General features: G+C 38.2%; 1 protein-coding gene across 6 annotated transcripts in view; it reads right to left on the bottom strand.

Moving 5' to 3' along the window:
* The window catches only part of LHFPL2 (LHFPL tetraspan subfamily member 2), a 124,106-nt gene that overhangs the window by 52,460 nt on the left and 47,819 nt on the right, over positions 1 to 23,827 (bottom strand). Inside the window, exons 2-5 of one of the 6 annotated variants that reach the window (XM_075526424.1) lie at positions 9,268 to 9,320; positions 6,185 to 6,281; positions 4,540 to 4,606; positions 3,161 to 3,390 (exon numbers count right to left, since the gene is read on the bottom strand). The gene's annotated coding sequence lies outside the window, so the exon portion shown is untranslated. The remainder of the gene's footprint in view (positions 1 to 3,160; positions 3,391 to 4,539; positions 4,607 to 6,184; positions 6,282 to 9,267; positions 9,321 to 23,827) is intronic. The other 5 variants (XM_075526425.1, XM_075526429.1, XM_075526426.1 and 2 more) reach the window with 5 other exon arrangements.

The following is a 23,827-nucleotide window of genomic DNA, read 5'->3' as shown; positions in this document are numbered from 1 at the left end:
ACATTAGTATGCTAGCATGCTCTGAGGTGGAGTCCCTCCAGCTGCCAGGAAAACAGTCATCAAAAAGAATTCAGTAACAAAGAAAACCAGCTTGATAACCAGCCATCAGAGGATGGACTGGTGAGAATGCCAGGGAGGCAGACCTAGAAAATGCTTTAATTGCATTAAATATAATGTTGTCTTGACATACCTGCATCCAAGAGTACATTATTATCATACTCCTAACTGATTTGACAGTTTCAGGAAGGGATATGAACAGTATCCAATTTCCAGAGAGAAATATGCTCAACACAATCTGGAAAACTAGTTGGATTTCAAGGGATGTTTTGAACATCCCTAGTATAGAATTTCATTTTGTTTTTCTCAGCCTCAACTTTTCCAATATATGAAAAAAAAAATTATCTGCAGGGAAGGATTTTGTCCTCATTTAATAAAATCTACAGATCTTTAGGCACTATAAACTTTCTGATTTCCTAGTGCATTAAATTTTACCCCCAAAAGCATCTTTATGAAAATATTTATCTTCCTGTATTATTTGTCTAAGCGGTGGATTTAAAAATGATCCAGTAAAGGACAATTGTAACCTTCTACCAACTTGACAAAACTATTTTGCTTTAGGGGAAAAAAAAAAGATGAAAAGTGATATAAAAAGTGCAAAATGAAAGAAAATCATCAGCCTACATTTGGTATAGCAATTTTTTTCAATTACAGCAATATCTGACTTTATCAGGAATATTAATTATACTTCACCAGAATACCATTCTAGTATTTCAGAACAATAAGATGCTAATCTTAAAGACATTTCTTATGGGCATCTTGAAGCATTTTAGAAGGTATGCATAGCACAAGACGACATTCACCTTTGAGTCAGATACGTTACCTCACCTCCTCCCATCCATTCCTCCCATTTATTCCATTGAAATGAAAGTCAATAATATTCTCTCACTGATGTCGTAAGTCCTTCCGCATTACCTTCCAGGGAGCTGCGATTACTGGGCTGAGGGAAGCACTGCCCCTATGCAGAACTGCTTGATGATCGGCATGATCAGACCACAGGACTCAAGTGTCAGGGATTCCTGACTACCTGTATCAGTGAATGTCCTTGATTAAGTCACATCTCAATTGAGCTCCTGCTGTTTTAAAAATCAGTGAAGTGGGGATTTTGGTGGTTCCCTGGTATTCATAAAATATTCAGCTAGTAACATTTGCTCACCAGGCAGTGCAGTTCTCAGTTCATAACTCTCATTGAGTGCTTTTTCCATCGTCTGCCTGCATAAATTATTGGGAAATAAAATACATATTGTTTTCTTATGCTTCAATTCCACAATGTATTTAGACACACGAGTTTGAACAGCCATCAACAGGTTACTTGCAAGCTTGCTTAGAGGTGCTAACACCTCCCTCCTTTTAATAGCTTTGGAAAGTAATCTAACAGCTCCAATAGCTTAAGCTAGAGAGAGCCAGAAGGATGGAAGAGAATAATTCCTCTGTGGGACATAGAGAAAAAGGGTAAGTCAGCCTAAAGAAATGAGAAGGGAACTATTTCTTTCAAGCAGTTCAGTTCTACTTGGACATAAAGTACTTGGCTCCATCACTGAGCTCTGTGCACTGCTCTACTTTCTGCATAAGGTAACCCTTATCACAGCCAGGGTAGAAAGCAGGTTTCAACGATAATATTGGTGATTCCTGACAATCAGTCCTTCTCAATCTATATAGATTTCTTCTTTCACTGATAGCTTCTTTTTAACAATGTCTCTTTTCCCAGACTTTATGATGGCCCTGTTTCTAATAAATTACTTGCATGCACAGGCTAACACATCTGCTTATCTTCAGACACATCTAGAGTGTGCAACTCACAGATGCTGCACTTTTGAAATAAGTCAGTGTGCTGTAGTATGTGGTAGAAAGACGGGGGGAAAAAAGAAAGGTAAAACATAGTCTGTTTAGCACATCTGAAAATGAGCTCAAGCTCTTTTTAGTTCCAGCAGCTGCCTATAATGGAAAAAATGAAGATTGGCTGTTGCCAGAAAAGTGGGCAGTAAGAAATAACAGATGTGAAATTTCAGCAACATCATTGGCTAGGTCAGTCATACAGACAGCTTCAGAGCCAGGGTCCCTGTTGGGCTGCAGTGGTCTCAGAGGCATGCTTGCTTTTTGAGCTGCTGAACTGTTCCCCTTGCTTAGCTGAATTTACTCAGCAACCTCACCCGTGAATGCGATCGACAGGAAATATTCACATCCTCGCAAGTGTGTGTAACTGTGTGTAAAAGCTCCTCGACTACAGTTAGTCACTCTACTTTTCCCAAAATCATTTTAGAATTTCACTTCTCTCTTCCTCCATCCCACACTGGGGGGGTTGGAAGGGTCTCTTTATTTCATGGATACTTAGAGTGAGTGGGGAAGAAAAGAGAGGTCCTTCAACACAAGATTTTACTACATGAGGCTCACAAAGAAAGTAAGATCAAAGAAACCAATTTAATCTGGTGTATACATTTTTAAGAGAAAAGGCAGTGGGTGAAAAATGCCCTTCCAAGAGTCAATTCCAATTACAGAAGTAATTTTCAAAGAAGAACCAAGTTTCTTGACAGAGTTTAAAGGGGAAATTATGAATACAAGGTCTGTAGAATATATCATATCAAGAGCAACTTCTGTCAGCTCAATTTGCAAGATTAAGTGGACTTCAATTTAAATTAAAATTAAATAAAATCAAAGTTATATTTAGGCATCACAAATATGCCTTGAAATTATAAGGTGGATCACAAAGATGATTGCTACTTCAGAAAAACCAATTATAAAGCTATATTAGAAAAAAATATTTCCAGTGAAGAATATGTAACAGCAGCAACCACATCAGCAGAATTGAAGCTGGGCTGTCACATCCATTGCAAGCCATTCTTCTGCTGCGTTCAAAATCTGGTTGTAAAATGCAGCTCTTAATAAGCCTAGGTTTTCATGCTATGTCTCATCTGGTATATTTATTACCTGTTGCTGAAAGAAGCAGTACTGCTCTCCCCACCTACTTCCAGCTGCTTATTCCCTCTTTGTCTCATGTGTTACATCTAGTAATTTCTCAGCCACAGGACAAGCCAGGCCAGCACAGTTATCTGATGTAGTCTTCCTTCCCAGGTAGTTAGGTTTTTGTATTGAATCAGCAGCTTACCTTGAACTCACCTTGGGGCTGGGGGCTGAGGCGAGAGAGCGGAAGAGCAGTGAAGCAGTACTGCCCCTTTTGGCATCAGCCTGCAGTTGCACAAAACCAGATGCAACATTAAACCATGCTCTGAATAGTATTACTAGCTTTCTTCTTGCAGAATGAATATTCAAGTGTCTTCAGGATTCCACGTCACACAGTGAGTCCCTGAGAGTTAATATCACAGCATGAGAGAAACTCTGCAAGTAAAAATAGTAATACTATAGCAGCTGAAGTACTCCACAGGCACCACAGCACAGTGAGATGAACTAAGGCGAAATGTCTGGACAAAAGGCCTTGCAATCTAAACAGACAAAAGGAGTAAGAAATGAATTAACTTTCCTAATACCATTTAGCAGGTTAATAACAGAGGTGGAAATTGAATGCAAGTCAAGACAGGCAGCTCTATCTGCTACGCCACGCTCCTTCCTGTGGCTGCAATTGCTATTTACTCACTGCTTGCGGCATGGCATCTCCATGTCAAGAACTGCACTAGGTTCCAGAAATAACAAAATTAAATTAGCCATTGTATTTGTTGCTCCATAAGAAAATTATCAGTTCAATGTGGTTTATAGCATCTGAAAGTTCCCAGTGCCTTCCCAAGGAAAGAACTCCAAACCTCAGTATTTTCCTGACTTGGTAACTTGTCCTCTTCCCCCTCTGGTGACAGACAAAAGGAAAGAAAGTGAAAAAATGTCCACTGCTATTTTCGTTTCTCTTAAATGGAACTGGGGTGCAATTTTGGATTAGTGCTTTAAAATCACTTTAAAGTTCTCCAAAGAAGGAGTAAACAAAGATAAATCATATGAAAAAGAAAAAAAATAAAGACAAAGCGCAGACACAGAAAAGAGATTGCTCATAGAGGAAAGGCAGTACAAATATGTAACTTCCTATTTACTCTGGCTGTTAACAAAAACAAGTAAAGCCAGCAACACTGCCTACAGCTCTATTTTTGGCCTCCAGAGGTAAAAAACCCACCCTGTCTCTGTGCTGTTATGTACATAGAACAGAACTGTACTGATAGAAACAAAACCATATATCTCAAACCAAACATAAAACCCAAAAATCAACTCCCTGTCCCCGTCTGTATTCTGCTGTGAACTACGTGGGATTCATGCACAGGGACCTCAAAACTATTACCAGTTTTTCTGTTTCGGGTTTAAGATATGGCAGGGCTTAATCAGAAACCTAAAACATAGTTCCTGAAGTTAACAAAGCACTGCCATGAGGCAGACAAAGTTCAGCACACAGATAAGATGACAGCTAGAACACCTTGAGCAAACCACAGCTTTCCTTTCTCTGTGGGCTATCGCTACCTTGAGAAAGACACTCTGCTTGCTTTCCTTTACCTTGGTTTCTTCGAGTTGTTCCCAAGGCCAGAAGCACAACCCTCATCCTCCAGTGCCAACCGGGACCCTATGCAGGAAAGCTAGGTAAGTATTATTACCTGAAGAGGAACCAGACTGGCTGGTCAAAACATTTATTTTCATGTAACACAGAAGAATATTTGTCATATCACCTGGCAAGCTCCAGAGTAGCTGGGATGCCAAAAATCCATGGTCCAAGAACTGCACCTATGTATCAACCTGTGGCAAAAGTACTGGCAAGTGGCTAGTGAAACTTCAGCTATTAAAAGAGGGGATCAAACCTCCAAATCTTCAGAGACTAGTCTCACTATCAACCATCCGAGTCCCAGGCTAACATTCCCCAACCACATTAACGCCTGCTGCCTTCCACAGATGTCCAACACCAACATCTAGCTCAGCATCTGACCTTTGCTGAGAGGTCTCACTGGAGCGTGGATCACCATCAACTGTGATGTGCGGGTCCTGGAAGGAGCTTAGCATCCCGGCACTAAGCAGTCAATTCTTGATTAATATTACTTTAGTTTTACATATAGTAACTGGTGCTTTGTTGCCTAATACAATTTCAGAGTCTCTCTTTCATGTTTATTAGAAAAGGCATTATAAGCCTGTACCTACTCGTATTGCAACAAAAGGAGCATATGTACAAGTCAGGAAGTATGTGAATGCTCTTACAATTAAATTGAAACTTTCAGGAGAGAAAGAAGAGGAAAGAGTAAGAAAAATACCAAATATTTCATTACAAGCTTATCAGAAGGTAATTTTCTCCTTTAAGTTTTTATCTCAGTTGTTTATTTCTTGCTTCCAGTTACAATTTTATTAATTATTTTATTGCAACTGAAATGAAGAGTTTTATGGAATTAAGTGCTTACCTATTTTCAAATGTTTCCCCAAGACAACTTATGCAATGCCTATGAAGAAAACTCAGACAACTAGGCCTTTGCCGTGCTCATTAGCACATCTGGAGAGAAACTATATTATTTACATATTTCATTATGAAGGCAAAGTTATAATTTCAATTTTCTTTCAACATATTAGATCTACACAGAGCTAATCATCTTAACTGTGCAGTTTTACCATCACCACTACACTTAACCCCCTACACTGGCTTCCCACCTACTGCTGCTGACAGTTGCTCAAGTCGTTGTTTAAGTTAGCTTCACATTCTTAATGCATATGCTAGTGTTTTTGTTATGTTGCTAAGCATTATAAGGCTCCTCTCTTAACTGGTCTGAGGCACATTACTATAAAATAGGTCATATTATCTGTAACACTACCCAAGAAGCAATTTTAAATTAATAAGAAGTCTCTTTAATTCTTAACTAGCAGCTTCTTAAAGAGCATCAAACTTGAAAGAATGAATACCTATAGCCATTGTTAGATAAAGCTATATAAACTGTCTATGATGTACCAACGTCAGACAGAGTACCATGCAGAACACAGTTCAGTTGTCAGCCCTCGCAACTGCTGTGAAAGCTTGGTATGGTATCTCACTATAACCTGTAATATGAGCAAGGTTCCAGTTTAGCAAAAGCTGGTGCTTCAGCTTTTTCCCTGTTCAACAAAACTCTTAAACACCTCCTTAGTTTCTAAACAAATAGCATTTCAACTGTATTTCAATAGCCCTTACGTTTATCTTCTGATTCTCTGGTGAATCAGAGCCTCGTATCAGAGCATCCCACCAGAATAGCCACCATATTAATCATAAAATAACAAGTATCAGCACTCTGTAAAGAAGGAAATGATTTCAGTTTGAAGTCATGCAATTAAATGTCAGCAAAAAACTAGAAGTTGCTTCACATGAGTTATTGTTTATAAGACTACTTTTAAACACACTTGAGTCACCAACAAGCAGCAGTCATAAGCAAGTTTTAGAGTTACTTTTAAAAACACTGAGTATATTTTCTTTAAATTTCCCTTAAACAATAGGTAAGTTTAGCTTGACAGAAGGATAGTTTTTATTTTCAGAATGTTTGGGACAAGTGGATTCTGAACACGAGGCATATGGTATTATCAGATCCTACATGTGAAGAGGCACAGACCAGAATTGTCCATTGTACACTTCTAAAGAAACTTTAGAACAGTTTCAGCTTTTTGTGGGATCACATAATACACGCACTGGAGTGGTACCTGTTGGGTTAACACATCTGTTTCAACATAGTGGCGCACTTGTGTGTTGTGGAACACTTAACTTACACAGAGCATGAACACGTGTCACACTGGCACACAGGTAAATTAAGCCACATAAATCCATATACATGTAGGTATCTCAGCAAGGACAAGACTGGCTGATGACATTCCATGTAGTTTGAATTCCTTCTTGCACAGTTCTTCACGATCCTGAAATTTAACGTGGCTCCTATTAAGTCTACACTTAAGGGCAAGGGCAAAACATGGATTTTCCTATGGGAACTTGAATGTTGTTTGGGTCTATCTGGTATCCACCATGACCAAAAATATCCTAGATAACTGAACACACGCAAAGGGTGCAAGGACCTGTAACATTTGTTCTAGAGTATTAAATGAACTAATATAAACAACAGAAAACGTACCACTTATTTTTGAGGACTCTTGAATGCCCTGGCAAACACTTACAGAAGTAGGAAAGACCAAGTTTCACTCTTACCAAGAAGGAGGAACACGGTGGACAGAAAGTGCACAGAACTATTAATTCATTCCACTTGTGCACTGATGGCCCCATGAATACAGCAGTTTAGTCCTGAGAACTGTCAGGAAGTGGAGGATGGAGGCATGGGAGTAGAAAAACAGTAGGTAAAAAGGAACTATCCAAAATTAACTGACAAATTCACTTAAAATTCCCTTATTTGCTTTTCCTCGTAAAATAAAAGCAGAAATAGAAAGGAGATAGTAAATATAGAACTACATGAAGGTAAATGTTCTAAACTGATAAATTCCTTCAAAGTTTTAACTAAACGGTATTTCTAGAAATTAAGAACTATACAAACATAATTTTCAGAGGTTATTAAAATGAAAAAGAAGACAAAAACAAGGCACTCACTGTATTGCATTTGGTTCTTGGTCACCGAAGTCAACAGCATATACAACCAAATGCATGGGTGCTAAAAACTTATATTTGCTACCAACAGCACTGAGATCAAACAAGATCCCACAAATACAAACTATTTCACATAAACTGGCTCTGCTATGGAAACCAGAGAAATAGAAATATTACATTATTCCAAATAACTATCTCTTGGCAAGAAAACGCAGTTGCTTTTTGAAAGTATTTTTATTACTATTATTACTACTACTACTACTACTACTACTACTACTACTACTACTACTATTATTATTAAGTACAATTAACAGTTGGTGAGTTCATCTCTGCATTTGTAAGGCTCTCTTTGCCAGCCTACACCTACAGCCAGGGAAATGCAAATAATATATTTATAAATGCATCACTAAACAAAACTCACTTTAAAAAGCATTTGAAATTTTTAAAGTTCTTCCTTAGACTCTTCCTGCGTTCTTCTCTAGTCACAACAGGTACATTATTGGCACATAGGATGCAAAGAATCAGCAATGAGCAAGGCATAGGAGATCAACAAAATGATCTATATTTACAAAGGACACCACAGTTTGCAGAGGTGGAGTTATGAACAAAAGACAAGCTTGGAGTTTTAAAGAAAGAAAAAATTCAGCTTGCAGTAGTTTATTAACTTACCTTAGGTTTCCATGTATTGTAGAATGATATCTGATTTTATAATTGCTTAATGTATACACTGGCGTGATTCTGAGAAGTCTGGATTCAGGCATCATTCATTTAATACAATGGGTCACAGTGTTAGTGTTAGTGCTTCAACAAGTATAGATTGAACTATTCTGCTTGAAATAGTTTAAGTTCCTGAAATAACTTAAATAAGTTAATACTTTAACTTGACTTATTTTCTAAGTCAAGGTGATTGTCCTGGTTTCGGCTGGCATAGAGTTAATTTTCTTCCTAGAGGCTGGTATAATGCTGTGCTTTGGATTTTAGTATGAGAATAATGTTGATAGCAACAGCTGAAAGATCAGTGTGTTAAGTAGTGCTTACACTAGTCAAGGACTTTTCAGCTTCCCATGCTCTGCCAGGCATACAAGAAGCTGGGAGGGGGCACAGCCAGGACAGCTGACCCAAACTGGCCAAAGGGCTATTCCATACCACAGGACATCATGCTCAGTATATAAACTGGGGGAGCTGGCCAGGGGACAGCGATCGCTGCTTGGAGATGGGATGGGCATCAGTCAGCGGGTGGTGAGCAATTGCATTGTGCATCACTTGTTTTGTACATTCTTTTATCATAATCATTATTATTATTATTATTTTCTTTCTCTGCTGTCCTATTAAACTGTCTTTACCTCAACCCACAGGTTTACTTTTTTTTTTCCCTGATCCTCTCCCCTATCCCACCGCGGGGCAGGGAGGGTGAGCAAGCAGCTGTGTGGTACTTAGTTGCTGACTGGGGTTAAACTGTGACAGTGGTGGTGGGGAGGAGATTTCACTTATCAAAAGCAGTCACTGAGACTACCTCCTCTTCACCTTCTTAAAATCTTTGTTTAAAAAAGTCAGATGAATGCTCCGAACAGGAACTTGTTGCTCAGAAGAAAATAGTCAAAAGCCATAGCCCACTGCACATCTTCCATCCCTCAAACAGCAGAGTCAGACAGCATGTGAAAATACCAGATAATATAATCTGAATTTAATTTACTCACCACGGTTCCAAGTCCTCAGGCCTTGGTCAACCACTTCAGACACCTGGCAATACCTAGAGAAATAATTGATGTAAAATGTAAGAAAGCTACAGAGCCAAAAACATTAAAACAGTATTTATGATTAGCATTGGTGGCTGGAATGGTACAACTCCTCTTGTAAGAGATTATATGCACATGGGTAACATTTCACTACCAGGACACTTCTGCTTTGCTAGAAATGAAGCATTCTAGACATCACTGCAACCACTAAGGAGCTAAGAAAAATAAGCACATGTGAAGGATTAGCACATAAACCACTAAGCATGCACAAAATTGCATCTTTTTCTCTTTGTCTGTTTTACTAATAAAGTATGCCACAATTTGAAAACACATTTAAAATTATTTGTATATTCTATTCCGATTTGTAACATTTTAAAATCAGGTATGACTTAGGAAGAACTCCAAAAGTTCCTAAACCACTGGAATAAAAATGTACACGTTCACCCCACAAGCTTATGAAATGCACTTCCAAACCCCTTCCTCCATCCCACACACGTATTTCATGGAATTCAGCAAGGACAAACGTGAAGACCTGTGCCTGGGATGGGCTAATTCCTTGAGCAGGCCGGGCACTGACTACTCAGGGCACAGTTCTCTGAAATGGAGCTGGGGGTCTGGGCAGACAGTGGGCTAAACATGAGCCAGTAGTTAGCCCTGGCAGCAAGGAAGGCCAAGAATATCCTGGGGTACATCTACAGGCTAAGCTCCCGCTAATAAGCGATTATTCACTGTTAGCCAGCACTCCAGGAATACACATCTGGAATACCACATCCAGTTTTGGATCCCCAGTACCAAAGAGTAATAAAATAAGGTGATAAAGGTAAGGTAAGGTTGATTCAGTGATGCTGAACTACAGGACTTCCCACACTACTAACACATTCTGCATTTTTAGACATACATCAGGACAGGATAGATGAAGAACCTTCCCTTACATAAAAGAACAAAGCAAATCGTAAGGTCAGTAGACTCTAACGAAGTCTAACTTCTAATGAAGAGAGGCGATTTGGCCTTCGTGAAGATGGTTTAATAACAGAAAAATTGGTGCACAACTCCTAAAAAAGCATGCTGCCGAGGACAGAGGAAAATGTACTGGGACCACTGGAAAGCCAAGCATGGCTTAAAATGGCCTCTGAATTCCTGGCACATAGAACATTCCTCCAGAAAAAAACAACGGACTGGACTAAGTAGGTGTGATTACTCCAACTTTTATCTTCTGTCTCAAAAGCAGTTAACACAGCAATGAAAATATAGCAGTGTTAGCAGAGACAGAGACTACATTTCATGAACAAAAAAGGACAAATGGTTTTTCCTTTTAGACTCAAGCACCAAAAATGCACGATCAATTTTAAGTATGTGAAAACGATGCATTGCTCTGACAATTAGAATTAAGTGGTGCTTTTAAGGAAAACTTCCTTTCCTGGAGTCTGAGCTCCCTAAGAAAGAGAAGCTGTATGGGCAGAGTAAGACAAGGAGCAGCCCAGCGAGGAGGCTGTAGAAGAGCCTTCTCTCATAGATCCATCCACCTGACAAAGGCATAGCAATGATCTTCCTCACCCACACACAAGAAATACCAAAAAAAAGGAGAGCAAGTGTTATATTAAAAAGAAAGGTTCTTTTTTGCCACCACATTTGTGACGAACTAACAAGAAGAAACTCCACATGCCTTCCACTGCCTCATCACCACACAGGCAGTGTGCACTTTCCTTATGCTGCAGATGGCCAAAATGAAACCCAAATCCTCCCAAACAAATCAGAATGAGAAAAACACATGTATGCTCTCACTCTTTCTTTCAGGAGCTCTTTCTTACGAATTTTGCAATAGCTCAGATGGATTTCTATAGCAGTTGGCAAAAATACATAAAATCCATTTCTTCCTTTCTACTCAACTAGCTGTAAATTTGGCTGCATCACCCCCCCCCCAAAAAAAAAAAAAGAAAAAAAAATTACATTCTTCATTTTTAGCTCCTTTCTCATTTGCAAGGGAGAAGTGTTTTAGTATAATTCAGGGAGAAAGAGTCTCTATTCCAAGTAGAGCCATTGATTTAAATTTTTTTATTTACAGTCAACAGGAGAAGCAAATAGGCTGGACACCGTTAAGAGAACACAGCCGTGTCACATACCCTGGCTTTGTACACAACAGGAACTGGATATACTTAGGCTCCCCAGCAAAAAGAAAATTAAAAAAAGAATACAGATATATTTGCTGTATCTTAAAACATCATTTTCAAGTAGCTTTTTCTTCAGATATACTACTGTGCGATACTTCCATGTATTATAATACAGCAAGTATCCAAATCAAAGAAATATTTACTTAATTCAGGAGGGTTTGTATGACCAATTATGTCCCTATGAATAGAAATAATGCATTCAATGGGTTCTTTGTCTTTTGTTATCAATGCAGAACAGTATAAAATAAAAAAACCCATACTACTTCACAGGCGTCATTAAGGCTACCTTTAGAAATAACAGCAAAACAAGAAGGGGAAAGTATTTTCTTTAGGGATACGCTGCTAGCAGGTTAAAAAAACCCCTCTAAATGAATTACAATGCTAAACACAATAGGAAACTAACGGACCAAGATATACAATAGATTTTTTAACATTTCTTCTCAGGCTGATTATTGTTTCACACAAACCTACAAAAGAAAAAAATTCCAATTTTGCTTTTTGCGTTATCTACCTGATTTGTTCAATCTAGAAGATCATGCTACATATCTATATGCACGTAATTTAAAGCAAATTCAAAAGAGCATACCATACAGAGCAATGTAATTTGCAAGCTATTTCAATGAGAACAAAAAAATTCTCACTTTTTTACACTACAAAAAATATTTCACCCAAATGCACCTGCCCTGAAGTTTACACCCAATAAAAGCCAGATGTACTTCTAATACACTGCTGATCCCTGCTCTTAATGCCTGTTTTCCCACTGCACAACCTTAACCAAGAAAGCAGTACAGCATAGTTTTACACATCATTAAAATGTTTAAACCAAGTATTACATTTTTATAATCCTAGCAATTCCCACAAAACTAAACAGAATAAATACAGAAGCATTGAGACCTGCACTGTGAATGAAAGATCCCTCTTAGCCTGTTACCCAATACAATAAGCACCTGAGTGATAAGTGAATCAAATTACATTTCTTTAACAAGTCAGTCATTACTAACTGAAGCAAAAGATATGCAAATTTATTTTTAGTAAAGTTATTCTCTAAAATGAGTTTTGTCTTCTAGGGTTTATTTTACCTAAGCATAAAACTTTATTTGAAGTTAGTAATACGGAACATCAGGCAAGAGCCCAATCCCATGTTCACTAAAATCAGTGGGAGCGCTTAACTTTACCGTTAACCATGAGGATAAAAGGACATAAATTGTTTACTTTACAGGTGGCATAAAAGCACTTAACAAGTTCACTTTACAACATGCTTCTTGAATCACATCTCTGTGTCACAGGGACAGTAAAGCAAAAAGGCGAGTCACCCTCCCACAGCAGCACCGTGAGCTACACCACAGCCAGCACTTTGGTCTTGCTCCATACAACTCATCACCTCTGCCAGCCCAAGGCAGCCAAACCCAGCAGTTTTGCAGCAGTATCTCCAGCAAGAACATCCACAGTCACTAAAAAAATGTTACTTGGCTCCATTTTGGCCATAAAGCTGCTCTAGGTGGCTGCAGCTTGGCCACCACCAAGAGCAACCAGACAAGAAGTGACTCAGAAAGCAGCTTCAGCCTAGGGACAGCACTGCTTAGCTACCCGCCGCCTGCGTGCGGATGGCGAGAGAAACGGGTCCCATGGACAGCCCTGTGGTCATCAGGCAAAGGCAGGCTCCAGGTCAAGCCCACAGCAGCTGGGACTGCAACAGGCAGACCGGTAACGCAGCTCCAAGAGGGACTGATGGCCCCAGGCTCCTGGGCCCAAAAGCCGGAGCACGGGCAGGACCCAGGGGAGGCCGAGGCCCATTAGTGCCCCAGGGGCCCTGATGTTGGGTTGCTAATTAAATGCTCTACCCAGTAACATGCTCCTCAGCAATGAGCTAGAACCACTTGGCAAGCTCTGGCTATTCTACTTCCTAAATGTCAGCTGGCTTACTAAATAACAACTTCTGATTAGTATTATTAGCGTCCGAATTATTGCCCCCAGATTACCACACACTGTGGCCGGCCAAATGCTAAGTTTACAAATAAGCTGTCTGCTGGCAGAAGTGGAACAGAACAACTCCAAGGGAGACAGCTCAGTTATCTTTTCCTGAAGGCCTGGAGATGGTAACTGTGGAGTTTTGTTAAGGCGTAAGCAATTAACGCACTGTTTTATTTAATCGGTAGACAGCCTGAGCCTGTTACAGAAGGCTGCAGAGCTATCCCATCACGATAGTCTGGAAAAAAAAAAGACATGTTATCTCACACACACACACTCTACTCTTTAAACCAGCAGCTGTGTGGTTTGTTTTGTTTTCAATCCAACACCTCCGTCTCAAACCAAAGTTATATTCCCAGTACCATCCTAGTGACGCAAGCTGTGACTATTACAAATCAATGAAACAATCATTAAAATGTCCAAATTGCCTTTAGTCCCTTTTGGTGCCTTTAGGGACTTTATAGTCCCTGCGTTTTCCAGTACTCGCGCACCATGATTGAATTAGGAACCTGTTTGTTTTGTGGTTTCAACCTAAATAAAAAACTTCCTTAAGCGCAACCCTCCCTTTACCCCCAAAGACAAGTACATTTGTTTTAACATTGAACTTCCTTTACATTTAAGACAAGATATCTAACAAAACAACCAAACACAGAACTAGGGACTGATTGACTAAGACACAAACAAGCTGTTAAGAGTCCTCAAAATACAATTTCAAACTCCTCTATGGTGTCAGGAAAACAGCATTGTTTACCTTAAGCATATATTCTATATTGGACTAATTTCCATGCCTTCCTCACAACTTTCATCTTCATAGATGCAATGAAAAAATACACATAAAAATTAGCTTATCAAATTAAAGCACCCACAGGTACTACCTGTGACCTTCCAGCAGTGAAAGGCTGTTTTTTAATCATGAAACACTGCAGTGATTCATGTAATGATTTTACTAAGTGACAAAATCTAGAGCTTAGGCCATTCAATTTGACCTCAAAGCAAAGTTGTTGTACCAAAAATAGTCAGTCTGAACATTATCCAACCAATAGCTCTATCATGCACTTAAGACCTTAATTCAAAGCTAAAAATACTGCTTAGAGCACATCAACTTATTTTCAGCTCTTCTCCAGCTCGTGTCTCAAAACCGATTTTGAGTCTTGTAAAAAACAATAACCAAAAACCCAAACCCAACATAAAGAAATATTAAACAAAGATGAGACCCTGAGCAACATTCCACATGCCTTTCTTGAGTGTTTCAGCAAAATCATGTTATGGAATTGAAAATCCTTACTCAAGTCTTATCTGCCCAGTTTTCCCGCTCTAGAGAACATCCTGCAGTTTCTACAGACCTCTGAAAGTCCTGAGCCATCTCCATCCAGCCTGCTTTTCCAATGGGAGCTTACAAGCTCACGAAGAGGCACTCCTTTGATGTTAGCCCAAGGAAGGGGAAATGAGCTATCCGCTGCTTGGTAAGAGTTAAAAATTACACTCAGTTTGCAGATGGAAGAAACAGCTAGCCCCAGGCATGGTGGGAACTGAACAGCAACTAAGAAATATGTTAACTGTGGTTTTGTTTACCACAAAGCAGCTTTCCTTTGCCTTTTTAATTTTTGTCATTTTAAGCTTTCTCTGGAGCCAATTTGCTTAAACACTGCTAGACAGACGATCTTCTTTTCAGAAAATGTTGGTAATACAAGAAATGAAACATCTGGGTTTAGCTTTTCCTGAAGCTGATAATATCCTCTTTGAAGACTGTCACAGCACACACTTTGTAAGAAGTTCTAATTGTTCTTTAAATTCATCCAAAAATTCTTTAAATTATTCTTTAAAATAAATTTCCTCAATAAAACAGATATAACTTCTTGACAAGTTATGAGCTCCTAGTGATAACATTTTATTTTCCCTAGATTTCTACTATTCTTTTTACTACCCAAAAGAAGATTGTGAAAGATTGTCTCTACATGTAGATGTACCCACAAAGAAGAGAACCATATCTGAAAAGGTCTCCTGATTCAGAAGGCAAAAAGAGATCTCAGTTTCTGCTTTTCTTTTCCCTTTCAAGATTATCGTAAGTTAATTCTTTAAAAAGACATACTGATTGCTACCTTTACCATTTCCTATACAAAGGTACTTGCAAGGCTGAACTGGAGTGTCGTAGGCCAGTTTCAGACTCAAATAATGGGCTTGCATAATCCATGAAGGATTTAATTCAAATAGGAATGGCGGGGTGGGAAGAAGGCCACCTGACTTTTTTTCTGACAGTAAAACTGACCATTCTCTTCAGTGGTCCCTTCCAACCTGTATGATTCTGAAATATAACTGAATATAACAAATAACTGAATATAAATTTTAGTCAGACATGTTTCCCTTGAATATGCATTGCTGGATTTCCTGCTTGCTTATCTTCTATCACTGATTAACCTTTACATTCCCAAAGGTAGGTATTCAATGTGCAAGAAAGTTTATGGTAATCGTAAGATTACCAGAAATTCTTTACCGAAACTCACGAGAGGGTGTTTACCTGACCCAAACTTTTAAGTCTGACACAAAAGCTTTTTAAATTGTTTGATGTATTCTCCTTTAACTTTTATCAACAACTGCAGGAGTGAAGGAAGATTCCTTGCTTGCCTGCTGTCTCCAGTTGCGAAACTGAGATGGTGATATGAATCAGTTCACTTAACTCATTTTATAACTCTAAAAAAAACCACTGTACTTTCTCATTAAACAATGATTTTCTAAATTAAAGCAATGAATTAGAAAAAAAATATAACTTTCTTACAGTTCAGGTGGCATTCTCTACCAGATTCACAGAGTTTTAAAGTTTACTGGTAGCTTGAATTCCTACGGAATGGTTATTTAATACGCATGTATCGTTTTGAGAAGAGGACGACCTTCAGCAGCATCTCATAACTGATCTTGAGCCTGTCGGGTGATACCTCTAACAAGGTATGGGGGTGATGAATACCAATATAGTCTTAGAATATATCAAAAAAGTTATCGTCAGCCCAGAGGACAGTATTACCAGTTGCTGAAGACTCCAGTGAGGTCTTATTTTGAACACTACAAAGAATTCTTATCTCTAAGCGAGGGGCAGGGGAAGACATCCAAGTTGGATTAGGAACACAGAAAGGAATACTGTACTGATCAAGGAAGAGAGCTAAGAAAAGATATGAGGTCTTGCCTTCTTTAGCCAAACAAAATGGTGACAAAAATGAAGTATAATTGTTTCCTACAGTTACTGTAGGCCGCTAATTAGCAAGGAGAAAGAAGATATATTTAAATTAAAAGCCAACATTGCAGCAGGAACAAAATAACTGTGAATTGACTGAATGTACTTAAGATGCAGGTTAAGAGATTAATTCTAAACCATCTAAAAGAGCAAGATTCTGCAACAGCCTTTGAACAACAAAAGCAGAGGCAAGAAACCTACCTAGTTTTAAGTCAGAGGCTGATGACACGGTGTGGTTGAATTGCATACAACCTGATTGCCTGCAATAACAAGGGAACAAACTCCCTTACAAGGCCCTTCTCATCCAAAGATCTGTACATTTTTTAGAGTACGTTAGCATACCTTCCAATCACCTCTCAGAAAGTATGTATTTAATAGCTTAAAGCCACCCCAAACCCCACTGTTAAAACCAAGACACACATTCCATTTAAAATACTCTCAAAGTATTACACATCAAAAATGCAGTTTCTTATCTGAGCTTTACCAGCCCCATACAGAACTACTGGTTGTATCCCATGCTTTTGATTATTAAAGGCAGCAGACAACTGCATTTATTAAAAGTCTTGACCATGCACAACATATCTACATCGACTACATTCACAACGTCATGTTTAAAGAACATGAAACAGCCATTTATGTCATTCTAGACAAAGACTAAAAAACAAGACATGGGGGTATAAAGATGTTTATTTTCAATGTTATTATCTCTTTTTTTTTCCTTTGCAAAGTTTATAAATAAAGTCATATCCATGAAAGAAAGTTATTTTGAAACAAAACATGAAAAACTAAGGTCAAGCAGACCTCCCCAAAAACAAAGGAAAGGAAGAAACTGGTCACTTCACAGAACACAAGCAAACAGCCTCAGGAAATCCATATGAAAGATTTTTTTAAAGAATACATAAACTCTGTTATAACCTTCACAGATCTCCCAGCAGTCAAGCTAAGAGACAACACCTCTCTGGAACATAACAAACATTTCTGAAAGTTCCTTCTCTTCTCTCCATCTCTCAAAACATTATATTTTGCTATTTTATTAGCAATGAACATTTTAATTGGCATGGGCCATTTGCTTCCTACCAGAATAAACATAACGATGAACGTGCAAAGTGAGAAGTTAAGGAACAGCCAACAAAGCAGTGAGATGGAGGACTCCCATTCCTACTCCTTACAAGGCAGGAAAATGCATCACTACTAATCTCCTCACACCCCACTTCAAGTTTGGGGGGTGACTCTATTATTTTCCAGAGAAAAACTATCTGCAGCTGAGTTCACAGCCCTCTTAATGCTTCAATCTAATACAGTAAGGCTAATTTTAAAACTTCCAAGGGGGTTTAAGAGCTTCTAAGGAACCAGTAAAAACCCTGAAACAAGACATAATCTTGTCCATTTAATCAAGTTTGTCAAAATTTAGGAAGTAACAAATTTGTTAGGTTCTTCCCCCCACTCCCCCCCCCCTTTTTTTTTTGCAGGTTCAGGAAGGCAAATTATTTCCAGGCTACACTGGATCAAATAACTGAAAATAATCTTAGATGCATAAGCTCCACATTTTAACAATAGTTTCAATTCTGCAGCAACTGAAAATGCAGATTCCTACTAGCAGGCACTATTTCAAGACGTATACATACATGAGAGAGGGCAATCACACTGGGAGCAATTATCAATAGCCCTGTTTCCATAAGCTTTCTTATCAATTATGAAGAAATTCATTCCAAGAACAAGAATCCGACAATTCCTTAAGTCTCAGTGACTGTCCAATGCACTGATACAAAATCATAATTCTATAAAGTTTGAAGCTGTAAGTTCCAGAGTGCCCAAGTACTAACCTTTTCTCCCCCAAAAATAGCTTTCTGAAGTAGTTGTATGGACTATCTTTTTAAGTGATTTTTCCAATGAAGGCTGAGGTTTAGAACACAACATGAGTAAGTTTTCTGACATAATTGCTTTCTTATGCTATTCCAGCAATTGAACATTGACTTGAAATCTCCTACAGGCAGAGCTGGCTGGTTTAAATCATTGCTTTTGAAAGCACAGATGATATGTAGCTACTTTACATCCCAATATCCTTTACAGCATCAAAAGAGCTCTCAAATAAAGGAAGAAAATTATACGTATATAGACAATCTCTCTTTCATATTCATACACATAATATATCCCAGCTCCATTCAGGTGGTCCCCTGAGGTTTTGGCTCTCTAGAAAGAGTTAAATATCTGAAACAGACCCTTTTCTTGTTCATTTATTAGTACTGTTTTCAAAGGACCGTTCAGAGAATGAAGCCTAAGAAAAATGCAAATTCTCCACTCCACGCTCAACTAACAAAGCATCCAATCAGTTCCCACTGAGCTCCAGTTCGTTTCGTGTCCACATGTAAGTGATTAAGAGTACATTGTTTGAAACTTAATTCCACATCTGTTCTTCTGTGGGACTTGGAAAACAGATGAATTTTTCTGACAATTGTTTGCAGAGTGGATAATCACAAGCATGTGTAATAGTATCCCAAAGTGCAAGGGGAAAACACCATGAGTCTAAGAAGCTTTTTTTGCTGAATGTTTTTGTTTCTTTTCTAAGTAAGATAAAAAAATAAGATGCTCTCAGATGGAAATCATTAATAAATGCTTGAGAAGTCATCCACTATAACCAAAAAGCCAAAGCAAAATCCAGCTTTTCTTCCTAAAGGTCATCATTTCACTTCTCAGTAGTTTACCCAGAGAGCCAAAATCCATTTTATGGCCTGTCAGGTAACTTTTAAAAATTATGCAGAAGTGACAAAATCCTGCAGAATTACAACACAGAAAATACATGGTTTCATCATGGAGCTCTGCCGTTGTGAGAGAACGTTCCCGGCTGACTCTATACTACAGTATAAGAGTCAGCATCTTTTGAACAGATCACACATTTAACTGATAAGGATGTATTTTCTTTTGATCTCTATAAAATGCTGATAAGCACAGAAAGGAAGAGCAGGGAACAACTCCTCACTGTATTTGCTAATGCAAGTGCTGACAGCATCAAAGCATACTGGGGAACGTAAGGTTCAAGAAAGCACTTTTTCCACGCAAGATGCAGTTATGCTGAGGAAATCTGCCACAGTTTGCTGTGGATGCTAAATTCCACATATGCTCAAGAAACAAGTTAATGAAGGAAAGATCCACTGACAGCCATTAAATGCAACAACTGCCTCCTTTGACCCAGTAAATCCTTAAGATGCAAAGCAGTGGAGACTATGAAAGCATCAGTGTAAATTTGCTCTGTACTTCAGGCCACTGGCTATTATCAGATACTGGGTTAAATGAACCTCTGGTTAACTATTTTATTTATGGCCTTACAACATTACCTTGGACCTTCGTTTGACCTTTGCATATAATGAGTGCAAGAGTGACATTGTCTACAATGACTGAGGAAGAAATTCACAGGGAGGGCTCAGGGCTGATGAAAGACACTTTTTGGGTTTTTATTTTATTTTACTTAATTCTGAGCTTAAAGTAACAATTAGTCATCTATGAGGACACGTCAAAGAAAGGCCAAAATTTGAGTGCAGTCACACCAAACTGATGACTCAGTCAAAGAAACCAGATACTGCTGCCAACTCCTACAATGTTACTGTGAACTTCCCAATACTTGGTGTTTTCTTAAAACTGCGGATGCCAGAGATGTGCAATTACCACACATTATAAGAGGTGTTTTCAAACTTTTCTCCACAGTCATTGGGACTAGAAACATGGATGACAAAAAAAGCTCAATAAGAAAAAAACAAACAAATAAAATAAAAACCCCATACACCAAACCACTTTATTTGTAAAATAAGAAGAGTCATTATATTCCATTTTGGTTCCCCCCCCCATGCTGGTACTGGCAACAGTGGAAACCAGGTTAAACCTGGGTAGTCCCATATGTGGCCAGTGCTGAAATACTGCGTGACCCCAGATGAAGCAGATGAAGGACATGAATGAGAACCAGGGAGACTTCCTAGAGTGAAAAAGGAGAAAAGGTGCAGAAGAAATCAAGTTCAAATAACAGAATGATTATAATTTATGTAAAAAGAAACTATACAGATAAAGAAAAAAAAATCTGCCTTCTACAGCAAAGGACGCTGTTGGGTTCTAAGAGTATTCTGCTCAGCAAAATTACTATCTGACATTACTTAATGAGGACTTACATTTAAAATGCATAGGATAACCAATTCCATAAGTCAGAAGGCACAAAGACCCACTGCATATGATAATTATATATTTTCAATTTCATTATGTAACTTGAAGAATATCACAAAGGGAAGTTTTATAATGCAGAGCATGTGATCAGACAGCATTATGTTTTGGAAGAAATGTTCCTATCAAATCTGAATTAAAGCCACTGAAACATTAAAAAGATAAGCAATATGGCTTGGCTAAGGATTAAAATACAACAAATAGCCTTATTTATACATAAAAAGTAAGCAGGTTATACAGACATGATTACTATACCCATCAACAAACTGTAAAAAATGATTTGGAGTTTTATACTTTCATTTAAAATTATTTCATGTAAAGAATCACCCAAGGCTCCCTCTGGGTAAGGAAAGCTTAGACAAGTCATTAACTGTCTGCAGAGAAAGATCAGGTAAACAAACAAAATTACCTCCCGCACACCCAACCCTGCTGATGCCAGGACAGCACCAAAGCCAAGCATCCATGCTGCCGAGTCACGTGGCAGTCAGTCCCATGCGAGTCTGCTTACTTCAAATTTTGGGAAATCTCCCAAGGAAGAGTCTTGACTTTTCTTCCATGTGCTATGGACACTGGAAGAGAGGTACTTCTTAATTTTTTTTAGCTTGACTACCCTCTGCCAATACCATTTCCTAAAATACTACAGCATGCATATACACTTATATACATATTAAAAAGAAAAAAAGAAACACCACCATATTTATACCCAAAAGACTACAAACATACATACTTCAAAGACTTCTATAGGGTTTTTTTCTGTTAGCGTGACCAAAAGGCTAAACGAAATTCAATACACATAGGAGTCCCACAGGTCTCTTCCACTTTGTCCTTCTGTAATTGTACTAAAAGCTTGTCTGGAGTCTCTCTCTCAAGGCATCTGGAGTTGACGCTTCTCCTATTTATCCAGCTAAAGAAAGGTCCCCTGCTTCTTCCCTGCCAATACCATGAAGAATTTAATGTATCAGCAGGGACTCAAAGCCTGAAACTCAATCCAGTGTTTTCATAAAATGATTCACAGACTTGCACTGGCTTTTTTGACTTAAGAGCAAAGGGTTTCTGGACAGCAATTTGGGGCTAGATTAATCCACTCATGTTTCCAGCAGCGGGGGAGGGAAGAAGAGCACCATAACATGCAGCCACCAAACTGATTTTAACATACTGAGATAGAAAAGAAATCCCTATTAGAGTCCCTTCATATCTTCTTAAAATATCAAAGCGGCTATTTAATGCCTCCTATGAAATAAGGAGGGATGAACACCAAGCAACAAGCAGCAAATCAAGTAAATAAAATAAAATGGGAAACAAGAAAAAAGAAGAGAATGTTTTTTACTTTACAGGAGGGAGTACAGTGGCTTGGAACTTAATCTTACTCTATACCAATACCCTGGATAATGAGGAAAAAAAATCAGAGGAGGATTTGGATCAAAGGAGCATTCATGTGCAAAACTGAACTCATCCCCCTTTGCATAACTAAACAACAAGACAGGTACTTAACACAGAAGGAAATCCTATTCCTACCACATATACTGAGGAATTTGTCAAACACTCAACAACTCTTCCACTTTTATTATACCATCTAGTAAAATAAGCATCAGCAAGGCTAGATATTCTAAGTTTGTCTTTTTGAGAATGGACCATTTTGTGCTTGCTACTGCTCTACTTTTTAAAAAGTTGCTTGCTTGTGCAAAATGGCATCTTCAGTTTCTTTGAAACTTGACATGTCCTCCATTAACACATCAGCCAAGCATCCAAGTGTGCAAAACATGACTTTTATTTAAATTAAAAAGCCTCATCGCAGCCTTTCTGAAACAGATTGGAAGTTTATAATGGGTTTTCTTCCAGTTATATAACTGTTCAAAGTGAGAGAAAAAGATAGATCTCAAAGATGAAAAGATGCAATGGAAGAGTAAAAACCAAGAAGATTAAATAAAGGCATTTCTTTTACTTGTCTAGTGCTTTTTTTAGCCACCAGAAATCAGACAGAACTGCTATTCTTCTACATAGAGTCTTAAATAATATCAAGTCTTAAATAATCTTAAACATCCTTTTAATTCCCAGGGCACCCACAGTGCCCTGGGACTAAAATCCGTTTTCATCTTCCAAATTCTGAATCAAGGTCAAAAACATATCTCAGAGAGTTGGGATTTATAAATTTCAGTCTTCGATTCACCAGAAATATTTGATGTAAGCAAGAAACCGGTTACAGAGAGTAATCCAGAAGCACTACAGAAAATAAATTGATCATACGACAAAACCCTTGGTTTATGTATAATAATGCGTTGAGGATGGACATCAGAAACATGACCTGCACGTAACAGGAAGACAGTTTCCACTATCAGTAACAGAAAGTATATATCTTCACAAGGCATAGGCAGGATAGATTATTTCACTATCACCGAATGCCCAGCAAGGATACCAATACACTAGGATAAACACTGAAGTTTCTGGTTCTAGAAAACCGGAAAAAGTTGCAAAGTTCATCCAGCAAAGCCATTCAAGATTGTGCATTCAGGTACAGTGTTCCAGCTTCCACATACGGCAAGTCATCTAGAAGAAATGCTACTATAAAAAATTTGTCAATTAACAGTACCTGTCCTTTCTCTGTCTTCTGAATACTATATATTCTTGTTAAAAATACTTCAGATGTTAACAGGGGTTTTAGGGAGAGTATACTCATAAGTACACTGATGAATGATTCTTAATGATTAACTCAAAATCTAACTGCACTAAAAGAGAGCCACAGAAACTAGTGTTAAATACTGTTAATTTCTGGGTGTATCTTCCAGGCACTTGTAACATTTCTCTCGAATATTAATGTGAATTAATATATCTTATATAAGGTTACATGTCATAGTACATGTATAGTTAGTTACCTGTGAAGCATGTTCTCAAGTTTACAAATACTTCTAAAAGCTTGTATGTCTATAACAAGAGGTTGTTTTTTTTTCTTTTATTCCTACAG

The sequence above is a fragment of the Mycteria americana genome, chromosome Z, assembly GCF_035582795.1.
Source record: "Mycteria americana isolate JAX WOST 10 ecotype Jacksonville Zoo and Gardens chromosome Z, USCA_MyAme_1.0, whole genome shotgun sequence".
Lineage (NCBI taxonomy): Eukaryota > Metazoa > Chordata > Aves > Ciconiiformes > Ciconiidae > Mycteria > Mycteria americana.
This window is presented reverse-complemented; position numbering and strand designations above follow the sequence as displayed.